Source organism: Mustela erminea, chromosome 7, assembly GCF_009829155.1.
Source record: "Mustela erminea isolate mMusErm1 chromosome 7, mMusErm1.Pri, whole genome shotgun sequence".
NCBI lineage: Eukaryota > Metazoa > Chordata > Mammalia > Carnivora > Mustelidae > Mustela > Mustela erminea.
In genome coordinates, this window is record NC_045620.1 from 82811267 (window position 1) to 82826678 (window position 15412).

Genomic DNA, 15412 nt, shown 5'->3' on the forward strand with positions numbered 1-15412 from the left:
TGGGGCCCAAGAATTTGCATTTCTAACAAATTCCCCAGTGATGTTTATGCTGATGGTCAGGGGCTGCACTTAGAGAACCTCTATCTTAGTGAACAGCTTTATCCCATCAGAAAACATTCTGAAGAAGAGAGGTGGTTTCCACTATCAACTTCCTTTAGGGTTAAACCCCTTGCTGGTGAATTTAGCACTAGAGTTAGCCATAGCTACTCTCCTTGTTTTTATATGACTTATATGTTATCTTACTTGACTTTTGGGGAGATAACTGGAGTGGAGGGAGAAGTGTCTCAGTATAACTACTGCAGCTGTAAGCAACAATAGGAGAGAAGGGACTAAAGTGAGAAAGATCTTGAATTGATGCTTTTACTTCTTATGTTAATCCTTAGCCAGTCTGAGGGTTTCCTGGAGGTCTTTCCTGGTAACCACTGAATAGTTTTCTTAGCAACTGACTAGCTGCCAGAGTGTCCATGGTGCTGGAAGTTGAGAGACAAGAACAGGTTCCATTTGATAGTTTCCATGCATTGAAAGGTGCAATGAAGTGATATTGGCAAATTCTGTGGTGGAAAGAGAAACAATTACAACTGTAGTATTGTTGGTAAGGAAGTGAGGCAACATAAGTACTTTTCAAATATTTTGCCAAGTGTGCTGAAAGCTGGAATGTGGGGACCTGGCAGTAGCCCAGTGGACTTAAGAATTACAGGGCTTTGGAAATTTCCTTCAAATATCAAGAGATAAATTTGGAACTATGATCAGACAAGGACAACACTCATGGAGGTGACAGAAAAACAGTATGGATCCTTGGGTGCTTTCTGACCTTGTGGAGAACAGGTCATCTATCAACCTGGACTGCTCACCCTACTAAATGCTGAAAGAGAGAAAAATTCTTTTTTTTATTTTTAAAGCCACTATACTTTTGTGTCTTAATTATAGCCACTTAGTCTGTCCTGGATATATTATAAATATATACGGTTAATGTATTGGGGGAGATAAGACATGCGTTTATGAAAATAAAGGTAATATATGATGAGCACTAAGTCAGAGGAAGTAGAAATGGCTTTGGGCTAGAGATGTCACAGATGAAACAGACTTCCGTTTCAGTCAAGGTTCTCCAGAGAAACAGAATCTAATACACACACACATGCACTATAAACATAGAATATAAATTATAAATATATGTATTTGAAGACTTTTAAGGGATTGGCTCATGCAATATGGATGCAAGTCTAAAATCCCTAGGGCAGGGTGGCAGGAGTTAAGGCTTGAGCCAGAATCTCTTCTCCCATAAACTTTAATTTTTACTCTTAAGACTTTCATTGGTTAGATGAGGTCTACCTACATTATCTTTACTTAGAGTCAATTGATTATAGATGTTAATCACATCTACAAACTACCTCCAAGGCAACATCTAGATTAGTATTTGACTTAATAACTCAGAACTATAGCCTAGCCAAGTTAACATGTAAAACAAACCATCATAACTTCTTATAAGAAGTGGTAATTGAGCTGAGCCTTGAAGAATCAATAAGATTTCAATGGACACTTGGCTTACATTAGGCTAATTTTTTAATGCTTATTATCTGGCTACATATTGCCAAAGGTGTAACAGCTTTCTTAATGGGTATAAACTGCCTAATTTAATCCTTAGCTCCACACAGAAAGAGAGATTATTTAAACCCATAGTCTGGCTCAATCAGTGAGTTAAATGCTGCAATTCTAAGGGGTCATTTGTTCAAATAATGCAATACTGAATTATGCAAGTGGCCCTAATAGTTCCACACATGGACGCTGGTATGACATTCTGGAAGGAGAGGACATTAGTGCAGTGAGAGGATCTCTGTCTTACGCATGTATGCATGCGTGCACACACATGCGCGCGCGCACACACACACACACACATAACATACACAGAGTCAAGTTAACTTTGGAGCTTTGTACATGGCATCCAACACTTGTATGGCACACCTTCTGGGTGAAGAAGAGATTCAAGGACTTGAACTCTTAACGCAAAGCAGAAAATCCCTCAGTGGAGCAGATCTCAATTCAAACAAAGGTGTGTTTTTATTTGAGACAAATAAGGAAATGATTGAAGCCAGGACTGTCTCCTGCGTTTACAAACAGGCAGCTCTATAGAAGGATCCCACCAGGTGGCTCTCCTGCCTGCCTCAAAGTCTCCACCATCTGTTGAAATGTATCAGCACTGGAACTTAATTTCCTTCAGTTAGGGTTTAATCACTATTAAAATGTTTTAGACTTTCTGAGAAAAAGGTTTTGATAGAAAGGATTTTGAGACTGCAGGAACTTGAACATAAAAGGATTCAGAAGTAAAAGGCAGTTGACTCTGAAGATAAACCTTGCCGGGGCACCTGGGTAGCTCAGTCAGTTAAGTGGCTGCCTTAGCTCAGGTCATGATCCTCGGGTCCTCGGATCGAGCCCCATATCGGGCTCTCAGCTCAGTGTAGAGCCTGTTTCTCCCTCTCCCTGCCTCTCAGCCTACTTGTGTTCTGTCAAATAAATTAATAAAATCTTTAAAAAACAAACAAACAAACAAAACCCTTGCCAAATTTACTACAGTCTAAACTGTTTATAGCACCTGTTTAGAGAATTTAAGTCTGATTCAGTGTGGGCTATAGATCTTGGATTCATTTGTTAAATCTCAGCCAAAGTGTAGAGTATACAGGTGGATATAATTCCTGATAAGAGAGTTTGAAAGTAAGACTTTGGCCCTTAAAAGACTAACTACTACAAATCCACACTACTCCTTGTCTCCCATTAAAAAAATAAAATAAAATAAAATACCAGATAATTTGACCAAAAAAAATGCAACACCTTTTTCAGATAATGAGTAATAGGCAGTGCAGTACTATGATGTCTAAGAGAAGGGAATAAAATAAGATGAACTGTATAATTGCCCTTTCTTTTGGAAACAAATTCTTGGCAATGGCTCAGGAAAGGGAAGTGAAACAGAGCCTGATGGTCTTCCTGAGTTGAGGTGACAGGGATCCTGAGTGGAGAAAAGGGAGTTTTGCAGAGAAACAGATCGAGAAATCTGTATAGAGGTCCTTTTGAGACTTTGGCTATCAGTCTGTACACACAAAGAGTGAAACTCCCTGGGGCTGGGCAAAGAATTGGGAAAGAACAATTTCTGGGAAACTGTAAGCCAAATAGTTCCCAAAGCTCACACAGGATCAAGACCGAATCAGGTTCCCATCCCAAGTGGAAAGATCTTGTTAAATATGTGGTGAGTTTAGTAGAGATCCCAGAGAGGTCAAATGTTAATAGTGGGGCTGAACTTGATTTATAATTAGGTTACTCTAGATATATCCTAAGGAAATCTTCAAAGCAAGCTTGGAAAAGATCAAGTTAGTCTGCAAACAACTTCCTGTCATAACAAAGTCAAACAATCTTTACAGGAATAAAACAGGAATAAAACAATATCCAGCTCTCAATAATGTGAAATTTAAGTCCAATACCCAACAAAAATTTCTAGACATTCAATGACAAGGGAAAATAACCCATAGCCCAGAGAAAAATTGGTTGATAGAAACAGACCCAGAAATGACAGTTGATGGAGTTAGAAGACAAAAACTTAAACAGAACTACCAGAAATAATATAAATATACTGTTCTCTCTATGCATCTGAACAGTGTTCTACATCTCCACTGGCCTGAACAGAGCAACTTCTTCACATTATAACTCTGATTTTCACTCATTTTTTAAACATACAAATGTTTCAAATGGCTTAGATAGAGTTGTCCTGCAATAGTGCAAGGAGAGTGTGCAAGATCCAGATGATCCCTGCCCTGAATAATCTCTGTTCAATGTCAAAATACATTCCTAGAAAAAGATAGAGTGGGTGGTTTAAGAAAGTCCTTCCTGGGATGTGTCAGCTGTTTTGCAGCCATGTACTTTTCTACTCCATTTCTGTGATGGGGTAATCAGCCTTAGGTACTGACTCTGCAGAAAGATCATTTGGATCCAGTAATGACAGAAAGTAGCTGCCTAGGATGAACAGCAGAGACTATGAAAGAGAAAACCTTTTAGAATAGAATTTTAGAATAGTATTTTGATTGAATCAAGTACTTTAATTAAAAGCCTTTAAAAATAATGTATATCCTTATTTACTATAAAAATAAAACACTATGGAAGTACATGTAACTTAGTAGTTCCCAAAGTCAGGAGTGATCTACACTTCCTTTAAATACCCAAATAGTAATAATTTGTACCCCCTATCTTACGTAGTGGTATAAAGTACAGTGGCTTGTTGGGTTCTCTGATCTCAGTATTTCTGGGAATTCCCGGGAAATGGTGACATTGCTCCAGAATCATAAATTTTTTTCTTTTTTTGATCATTTCAGCTGACTGGCTTGCTCTGGCTTAGTTTTTCTCTCTTCAGGCCTTCTCACTGTTTAACATTCAGCTGGACTGCTCCTGACATCTTCATCTCAAGTGGATGAATCTCTTTACCACAAGACTAGGTCTGATCCCACATGACTGAAAAGTTGAAGACTACAGAAAAAAAATTATGATGCTCATGAGAAAAAGAAATACAACTAGATATAGTGGGCTGTATGGGGCCCTCCAAAAAAGGCATGTCCTAATCCCTGGAAACTGTGAGTGTTATCTTATTTGAAAAAAAAGGGGGGGTGTCTTTACAGATATAATTTTAAGTTAAGGATCAGGAGAGGAAGAGCTTATCCTGGATTATTTAGATTATTTAGAAGGTAACCACATGTGTTCTTACAAGAGTAAGGGAGATTAGACTGAAAAACACAGGGGAGACAGATACAAAAAGAAGAGGAGGAGGCAACATATTCATGAAGGAAGAGGTTGGAGTGTTGTGGTCCCAAGTCAAATATACCTGAAGCTTCTGGAAGCTGGAAGAGACAAGGTACAGTTTATCCCCTAAGCCTTAGGAAAGAGGATCTTTTGATTTTGGACTCTGACCAACAGAATGGTGAGTGAATACATTTCTGTCATTTTAAGTCATCCAGTTGTGGTAATGTATTACAGCAGCCACAGGAATCTAATACACAAGATACCACTCATTATGGATCCTAGAGCTGCCAAAGTGTCCCTAAATGTCCATGTCTATCCTCAGCCCTTAGTCTACAGCCACACTGTAGCACCAGCTCTCTTCCTCACCATCTCCTTGGAGTCTAGGACCCCAACTTCTCTTTCATTCTGGAGAATAGAGAAAATCCTTCCATTTTAATAATCTAACCATTTTAATAATCTCTGTAAAAATGCAACTTTAGCCACAACACAGACAGCAGACGGATTATAGGAAGGTGAGTACCCAAGAGTGAATCTGTGCAGGGAATGTGAAATGAAGACAGAAAATGAGATGAAGGAAAGAAGTAATGAGAGCCTGAAGCTATTAGAGACCATGTTCCCATTTGAATAATACCTTTGTAACACAGAACCTTCTTTTTTAAGTTTAGTACTTGAACTTAGTGAGAGCTCTTCACATAAGAATATATTCAACTACAATTTATCACTGCAAATGTTTTCTTTAACATCCCTAAAAAGGACCATTTAACTACATTCATTTGATAAAATTAAATTCCATTTAGTGGGGGAAATCTAAATCTAAAATCAAATTAGGAAACAATATTACAACCTCTTATTCCATTCTTTTAATTCGTAGCACTTACCATTTGTAGTTACATATTCATTTATATGAATGTGTGTAACAACTCTCCTCAAAACTAAGTGGCTTAAAACAACACACATTATCTCAGTTTCCATGGGTCAGTTTCTGTGGGTTCTTTGGACACAGATTCCCTGAGTCTTCTGCTTCAGGGTCTCTCACAAGACTGTAATTAAGGTGTTAGCTGGGGATGTCATCTTATTTGAAGACTCCACTAAGGAAGATTTACTTCTAAGTTTATTCATTTCGTTGTTGGCAGGATTCACTTTCTCACAGACTGTGGAATTGAGGCCTTAATTCTTTACAAGCAGTTGGATCCTTGCCACATGGGCCTTTCCGTAGGGAATCTCCCAACATGGTAGAAGTGATGAGGACAAGAGAGAGCCAGTAAGAAGAGAGCAAGAAAGAATTCACAGTCTTTTGTAATCTAAACATGCTATCCCATCACTTTAGCTGTATCTTATTCATAGCACTGAAAGTAAGTTGGTGAATTCAATCCACCCACAAGAGGAGGGGATTACACAAGTGCCTGGGTATTAGAAGACAGGGATTGTTGGGGTCATCTTAGAAATCTGCCTACCACCGTTAGGTGTTCAGTTAATGTCTACCATCCCTACCCCCTGAAAGGGACTATAAACTTTTTAGAACATCTGTTTGTTCATGACTATTTCCTAGCACCAAGAGCAATGCATCGCAAACAGTAACAATTAATACATACTTATTGGAATAGTGACAGAATGAACATACTTACTGGCTATAATTTATTGATGTTTAACAAGAGAAAAGGATAATTCTGTTATCATTTATGACATGTATTGCTTGAATCATCTTTAACACAGATGTTTTCTGTTATAACTTCCTGCTGTGAACCTAGATGCAAGATACCATGAAAGTGAATAGCTACACACTACTGTTTTATTTTGAAGTATCTGTGAAACAAACAAAATGGTCGGTGAGGTAATAGAGGCCAAATACAATATGGAGCAAATGAATATTGCAAACAATGGGTGCTGTGGGAGAGGTATCACCAAGATTCTGTTGATGATTTTAGGTACCTTGTTGACAAATGGAAGGTGGTAAGGAGAATTTCCAAGTGGAAAAAAACACCTAGACTAAGATTTAAAGATATGGTGTGTGTGTTGTGCATAGAGATTCATAATAGAACAGTAGGCAAGAGAGGAGGGTACCTTTAAGGAGATCTTGGAAACAAGGCAAGAGGAGAAGTACAGAATCTTAAAATGATGGAATTGTAATGGAGCTTAGTGGTCATATAATCTAATCCATTCACATTAAATGTGAAGAAAGTGAAAAATGACTTGTCCTCTGTGGCACAAGTTAATAGCAGAGTAGGAAGTATTAGAACACAAAGAGTACATACTTTAGGTTGAACAGCTGTATTTGAAACCCAGCTCTGTCACCTATCATACTCATCTGAGGAAAATAGTTACTTCACTGAACTTTAGTTTTCCCATCTGTGAAGTGATAAGAATACTTCATACCACTTAATTTTTTTGAGGATTTAATTAGTGTTAGTTTTGCCACATGGTCTCTGTGTGTGTGTATGTGTGTGTGTGTGTGTGTGCATATGCATAAACACACGTGTGTATTCATTCATATTCTGACAAGAAACATGAGATCTCTGGATTCAGAGAACTGACGGCTTTATTATTCACAGAGCACTTTGGCACTGGTTCCCCAAGTGCCAAGCCCCATGGGTCAACATGAGCCTGATGCTACAATGCATGTGCAACAGGGTTGCTCCACAGAAGAACCTCCAAATTATTACACTTGAAGCTTATGTAAGGCTTCTGGCATATCTGCCCGTTCTCTTATCAAGAGATGAACAGATACTTACCTTTTCTTTACTCTGGAATGTAAGCAAATGTTTCAAGGAGGGAGGAGCAAAGGGCTCCAGTGAAAATAAATCTCTAAATCTCTCCAGAGGAATACTCTCTCTCTAATTCCCTAGGTATGTTGCCATTAAATCATCCTTTAATGAAGTTTGGTGGTGTTCTTTATTTGGAAGGCCCAGGTAGTTTAGAAATGTGAAAATATTCATGGAGAATTGAATCTTAACAGTAGATCCCAATACATGTTAGCTCCCTTCATAAGTCCAAAAACAATGCTATCTTCCCTCCTCCAAATGTCTCTAAAACTTTCCCCTGCAAATGCTGTCGTTGAGAGGCAAAAGGCTCACTGGCCTCTGTATCCCCTAAGGTGAACACTCCACTGACTACTCCATGTCATACGTGCTTCCATTTGGTCATTTTCTCAACAATCTGTTGGCTGCTTTCCTGGGATTCTTTCACACATATAATTTCTGCAGATGAAATATTCTGGAGGGCATCTTATATATAGTGAGATAATATTTTAAACAATTAAATGATATGTTCCCTGTGCTCTGTCTCCTTTCCTCACCCAACTTTGGTAGCTATGCATGGGATCACTATTGGGGGTGGTGTTTATTATAAGGGAATTAGAGAAAACTATGCCAAGTTCTTCATAAACTCTGGTCCAGACTTGAAACAAATATTTGGAAACTACATTACCTTATAAAACAAGTTACACAATGTACTCAAATTACACAATGTTCTCCTTCCCTATCTTAAGACTAGATATAGATCCCTGGAAGAGAAAGTAAGAGAAAAGAGCAGTAGTGAACACTGGTGTAGGTTGGCTCCCAGACTGGTGGAGACTGAGGGATAGGCAATAAAAAGAAATACAAATACAATCTTCCATAAAGTGGCAACTGCATATTACAAACGAGAGATGATTAAACCAATAGAAAAACCAAAAGAAATGGAGAAAAGATTAAGGGGTAAACGTGAGTGGTTTTAAGATTTTTGAAGGTGGGATTTATAAGACTTGGTTAGAATCCAGAGTGATTCAAATTTCTAAATTGGTTGATATGAGACTAAAACAGTTGGAGGGGGATTACAGATTAATTGAATGTTGTAATGATGGGCTTTTACCTTATATTCTGGTAAAAAAATATTTGTAACTCTTCTGCTATTATGAAACAACTAGAACTGGAATGTGGTGGGTTTTTTCATTTTTAGTTTTCCTTCCTTTCGTTTTTAGCTTTTATTTAAGTTCCAGTTACTTAACATACAATGTAACATTAATTGCAGGTATACCCTCTTTTTTTAAGTGGACTCTGCTCCCAATGTGGGGCTCAAATTCACAACCTCAAGATCAAGAATCACATGCTCTACGATTGACCAGCCAGATGCCCCTGGAATATTTTAATTTGTTAACTGATGTTGACTTCATGCATTCGTCTTTTTTTTTCCCCCCATATTTTCAACAGAAACCTTTATTTTCTTCCTAGTCTGAGAAGTTGGTAGGGCATTTGCCCCTATATCAACACCCATACCATACCTAACCCAAGGTGTACTGAAGGTCATTTGAGCACCTGGTAATCCCATTAAAAGATGAAGTAAGGTTTCCAGAAATTTGAGATCATTGAATTACACTTGGGTATGCACATGTTTGTCTCAAGGTCGCTTTTAGAATATACAGTTGGAGAAGTGAGAAGTAGAAGCTGAAGATTAAGGGTTGGAAATCATCAATATATGTGATCATTGCAACCAAAATTGTATCTATCAGTGTTCTTGGTTACAAACAACAGAAACCAACCCTGGTTAGTTTAAACAGGAAAATAATTTATTAGAGATAGTAGGTAGCTCACAGAATTTCCAGAAAGATGAGATACCATGCTTAGAGACTTATGATGAGAAATAATCTCCAAATCACATTGCATGGCTGGGCCTTGCCTCTGCATCTGGTACCACCAACACTGCCAACATGTGCCATTAGACACTTTCACCAGCCTCTGCCCCAGCTGCCTCAGGATCCCAGAGATCTGTGTGCACCTTTACCAGGAGGGATCCATGAGAGGCTCCTTCTTTCTTTACTGGCTCTCAACTCAGTCAGGTGTTGGTATAATTAAAATTACCATCTCCTAGGTGCAAGAGAGCTAGGACTGTGACTCTCAATAAGGCCTATATAGTAGGAGGCAGGATTCTTTACAGTGAGAAGGTTAAATGTGCAGTGTGGACAAAAGGAATAGATATATCCACTGCAAAAATAGAAACTGGGATTATGAAAGAGGAGATGTGGAAGGAGAAAAGATAATAGTTAATAGCAAATGTTTATAGAGGGCTTACATGTTCAGCACTTAATATATATGAAACAAATTACTGCTTTGGACAACTCTCTAAAGCAGGAGTTACTTGTTTGCCCATGGGGTGATCACACACATACTCAAGGTCACCCAGTAAGGAGAGCTGACTCAGAGCTTGTGTTTTTACTATACTGCCTCTCCATGGAGAGGAGGATGAAGATGGAATTCTAGGAAACACAGACATTTAGGGAGGAGATAGAGGAAGTGAAATAGATTGAGAAGAAATAAATGATCAGAGAGATGGAGGAACCTCAAGGAGAGTGCCCTGCAATAAGAAGATTTCAAGGACTAGTGGTTATATTGGCTTCCTAGGGCTACAACACAAACTGGTACCACAAATTGTAGCTTCAACAATTTATTGCCTCACTTCTGGAGGTTACAAGTCTGAGACGGTATTGGCGGTGTTCTTTCTATCTGCGGTTGTGCGGAACAATCTGTTCCATGCGCCTCTCTTAGACCTTCCAGAACTTTGTTGGCAATCTTTGGCATTCCTTGGCTTGTAGATGGATCACCCCAATCTCTGCCTCACAGGGCATTCTCTCTGTATCATTCATACAGTCTTCCCTCTTCGTATGTCTGTTTCCAAATGTTCCCTTTTTAGAACACCACCAGTCATATTGAATTAGGGGCCCACACTACTCCAGTATGATTCCATTTAAACTAATTATATCTGCAATGGCCCCACTTCCAAATAGGATCACATGGTACTGGGGGTTAAAATTTCAACATACACATTTTGGGAGGGGGACACAATTCAACTCATAACAGTGGTAAACTGCACAAATGCTGCTGAAAGCTAAAGAAGGATGAAGACTACAGATAAACTATTGTTATTTGGCACCTGGGAAGTTATGATGATTTGATGAGAACAATTTAGTAGCATGCTACTGGCAGACATAGAATATAAAGATATAGGATAGGGGCTTAGGAGAAGATGCAGAGGAAGTACACACAGACAACTCTTTACATAAGTCTGACATGATAGGAAGGGTATAGCCCCCTCTATACAGGGAGGCAGATCCCTTTACCAAGGACCCAATGGTATGAATGGAAATTTTATGGTTTGGTGGTGTTATTGCCTATGTGTCAAGCCAAATCTTTAAAAATTGTAATTTAAAGTCAACTTGTTTTGGGCAGACATCTGCATAACATGTGATGGACTTGCCATAGTGATTGTCACTCTAAGAAATTCAGGGGAGGACATTTACACGGAAGCTTCTGTGTTCCCAAACGAAGACATAATTTTAGATACTAAGGACCTTTATACAAATCCCTCCTGAACGTTAATGCTATTCAAATGAGTAATAGAACACTTCAAACACTTTCATTCCTTGAAAATGAAATGCCTTTCTTTCCTCTGTCTGGAGATACCTTTCTAAAATGCAAAGGCTCAAATAACTGCAAATTCAAATAGAGTTTTTGAGCTGTACAGCAGGAAGGAGTTAGGATTTAGAAGGCTGATTTCAGTGCCTGCTGTGTTTTCATTTCTCTTTGCTAAGGCCAGTTGTTGTATTTCAGAAATAGAGAAGCTCTGAAAGCAAAGATGTGTGACTGGAAACATGGAATTGGTTTCCTATGTACGTTTAAAACTCCAGTTTGAAAGAAATGCTTTATTCCTTTTCAAACTTCCCCACTGTTTCAGTGAATTCATTTCTTGCATGATCCCACAGGACTGAGTTTTGTGTTCCCCCTTTCAGAATGGAAATAGTTTAGTCCTGTGTGCTGATGCCTGATTCTCCCCAAGTGTGACCACCTGGCCGCCTGGGCCTTTTGAAGTTCCTGCTACAGCCTAGAGGCTCAGCGCTGGGCATTTTCTACTTCCTCCTGTTTCCATTCCCTCGCTTTCATCTGCTTAACATTGTGAGAGTCCACATTGAGCATGTTGGAACCTTAGCAGGACTCCTACCCCACACAAAGATATCCACACTCTCCACGCTCCACATTCTCTGCTGGAGAATCAAGGAAAGCACCATTGGAATCCTGTCAGATCTCCCACTGACAGAGCCCAACAGAACCACAGAAAAGGGGGCTGCATCACAATACAGATGTTTTCTGTTAAAACATTTTAGTAAGTTTATTTCCTTTGAGGAGGTACTTGACTCAAAAAGAAACATCTCCAGAAAGCACCCATACATGTTTAGTAGCGGGATGGGCCCTTATCTTGATTATAGAGATGATTTGGGGGTGGAGGGGGGCTCCATTTGTTAAAACTTAACAATGTATACTTTTTAAAAAATGCAACTTATTGTATGTTAATTACACCTCAATAGGGTTGTTAAAATGTGTGGGCTCCTGAGCAAACTTACCCTTCCGGTTTTGGGGGAGTGGTCTCTCACTGCCATTGTTTTATCTCAGAATTTGGTCAATAACATTCACACACCCATTTATTCACAAAGGGTAAGGCTGGCATTGGACTTGCCCTCTAGGGCAGGACAAAGCTGGCAGAGGTCTTAGGGAGAGGCAAACACTTCATATTGCATACAAAGTGATTGGAAAAGCCTGGCAAATAATCCAGTGACTTCTGGCTCAATAGATGGAATACTGAAATTATGATTTTTTTAACATTTTAACAGTAGTAATTGACCACTTTTCAAGGGGGAGGTAGATTATGTACATCCAGAAGCAGTTCAGAAACTTTTTGGTGTTGTCCTTGTTTTCTCTTTCTCTTCCTCTCTTTCATTTTTTAAAAAAACATTTTATTTATTTATATGACAGACAGAGATCACAAGTAGGCAGAGAGGCAGGCAGAGAGAGAGGGGGGAAGCAGGCTCCCTGCTGAGCAGAGAGCCCGATGCGATGTGGGGCTCGATCCCAGGACTCTGAGATCATGACCTGAGCCAAAGGCATATGCTCAACCCACTGAGACACTCGGTGGGGGGGGCCCTCTCTTTCATATTTTTTCCAGAGCTGTATTAAACCTATTTTTCCTCCTTGGATGCCTTTTGCAGGGTAGGGGGGAGAACAAGGAGGTAGAGGGGAAATGCATAAGGACAAGGTTCCTTTCTAAACCGGGAAGAAGAGCTTCAGCTAATATTTCACTACCTGCTTTGGGTTCCCACTAATGAAATCAAGAGGTCTTTAAGTTTTCCAAGCTTCCCTACTTTAATATTCAAGCAAAGTAACTCAAGCCCCCTGCTGCACAGCTAGAAATCCCAATGCTTTTTGCATGTTTCTTAGGCCTCCGAGGACAGTGTTCACACTCTCTGGACTCTGTCCTAATCCCCTCTTTTCTCTACCTGATTACTGCTTTTCCAGGATGCTGGACCCTCTCTCTGGTTCTCTTTGTTTTAAAGCCCAGATTCTCCCTAAGACAGTGAGTGCTCACCGAAGTCAGCAAATAAATTAAGATGATTAACGAAAGCTTTTAAAAGTGTTTTGGTGAAAAGAGAAGCAGGTAGGTGGCCATTATGGGGTAGAACAGGACACAAATTGAGACATCAGATGGGCATCTCTGTTCCTAGTATCTATGCCTCTCTCCCCAACCCCTGACTTCTGCAGGGAGTTGCTGGCTGTCTCTGGTCATTTCTCCCTAGAACTCTGGGGTAGTGGCTCCTGCATCCTCTCTCCCGCCATTCCCCAGCCTCAAAATTCCACTTCCAATGTCCCTAAGAAAATGAAAACAAAAAAAAAAATTAAAAAGTTTTAACACAAAAATAATTTCTCCACCAAAAGAAGTCAATCCTTTTGTAAAAGAGCCAAAAGAAAAGCTTTAGCTCAAATTGTTCGGGTTTTTCTGGATTTGACTTTAGCACAACTTTAAACCCCTTCAAAGTTCTCTCTTGCCACCCCAGGAGAACAGCTGTCTATACCAGAAGATAATCCAGATGTGCACCTTTAGGGCATCGATTTTAAAAATCTGTGAAATTAACACTTTTTATGTGTAATGTAAATATACATTCATTGGCAGGACTCAGGATCAAGACCGGTATCTGTGTTTCCCTCCCCTGCTGACAATCCACAGATGTGGTGGGGATGGAATGGTAGATTTGTCACACAACTTATGATACCCACAATCTTTCCAGGAAAACTGAGGGGTTTGGGCTCTTTCTTCCATTCTTACCTCTTCCTTTCTGTACACTTCTGGCTTATTCTGAGGCTTCTATCTTTACTTATGTTATAGATTCTAATAGGCTGGAGTTAGATCTAAAGCTGATTTTGGTGTATCACTCATAAATTAGTGCTGGTGTAATTTAAGGGCACTAATTGCTCTCTATTAACTCTCCTTTCCAGGAGGGAAAGAACAGACATTTGAAACTGCTGCTGGCATCATTTCAGGCAGATCCCAGTGATCTAAAAAGCTCAAAACTTGGCAGTTGTTAGGTAAACCTCTCCAGGGTACATAAGTTGGCAACATATTTGTTCTTTTCTGGTATGAAGTAGTGTAACAGTGTCCCAAGCCACATCCAGAAAAAATATTAGGGGGAAAGATTTGAAACTGGCTTCTTAAACTCTGTGTCTTCCCTTTGGAACTCCAGAAGATAAAACTATGAAATCTGGCAGGAAACAAACAGTAGCTGAAGCCTGTACAGCACAAAGTAATAAAAGTCTAAACAACACAACAATGAATATCCATTTAAATGCAATCTAAGCAATCTGAGTCTTCCTCGATGTTTAATTTTTAGCTTAAAGAATACATTCTTTAAAGTATGTACATTCTTGTTACATACATTTAATTCAGAGACCCAGTGGTGTGCTTAAGCACTCTGGGTTCATCAGGATTCTGTGCTGTACAACTCCACTGAATCCATCACAGTCTCTGTGAATAACTATCCCAGGAGTTTATCTAGTGCACAGCCTGCACAACAGTACATGGAGCCCCTAGTTTGAATCCTGGTCTACTACTGACCAGCTGTGTGAATTCAGGGAAGTTTTTAATCTTCTGTAAGCTACATGTGCCTCAACTGTAAGGAGGGAGTACTAATAGTGCCTACTGCTTAGGATTACCATGAGATTCTATGAAGTAAACTAATTAATGACATGAATATAATCGTTAGGTATCATTGATAAAAATAACAAATGGGTATAAAGTTCTGATACTCTAAGGTTCCCATTGCTCTGATACTCAGTCACTGAGAACAGTCTGTAATGGTGCTAAGTGAGCATGTTCATAGATCAGGAGCACACCCACACAGGTGGTAACGTGTTACCACGCACAGGAATGCAGTTTTTCAAAAGCCCAAACTTGATGCAATTTTATGAATCTTGAGCCCTAGAAATTCTTTAAGGCTTTTATATTATCAATCTTCACTCTCAGGTCTGCTGCAGATACCCAGCACACCCAACATGTCACATGGCCCCTTTCCTTCTTTCTCCCAACCCAATGCCTGCCCAACATGGAGTATTTACATGGGCCATCCATAGTTAGGACTTAGGGAAGGTGGGGATCTAGTGTGGGGAGCTGTAAGTTCTAGGACCAAGTATACCAGGAAAGGTGGCTTCTGGGTTTTTCCCTCCTGGCCCCTTGAATGCCAGGTCTGGTTCCATGCAAGAAGCAACAGAGGCAGCAAAATCACAATGCAGCAGGGAAATTATAGGAATGTAAATGACCAAGGCTGAGTGTGTATAGGGGTAAGGACATG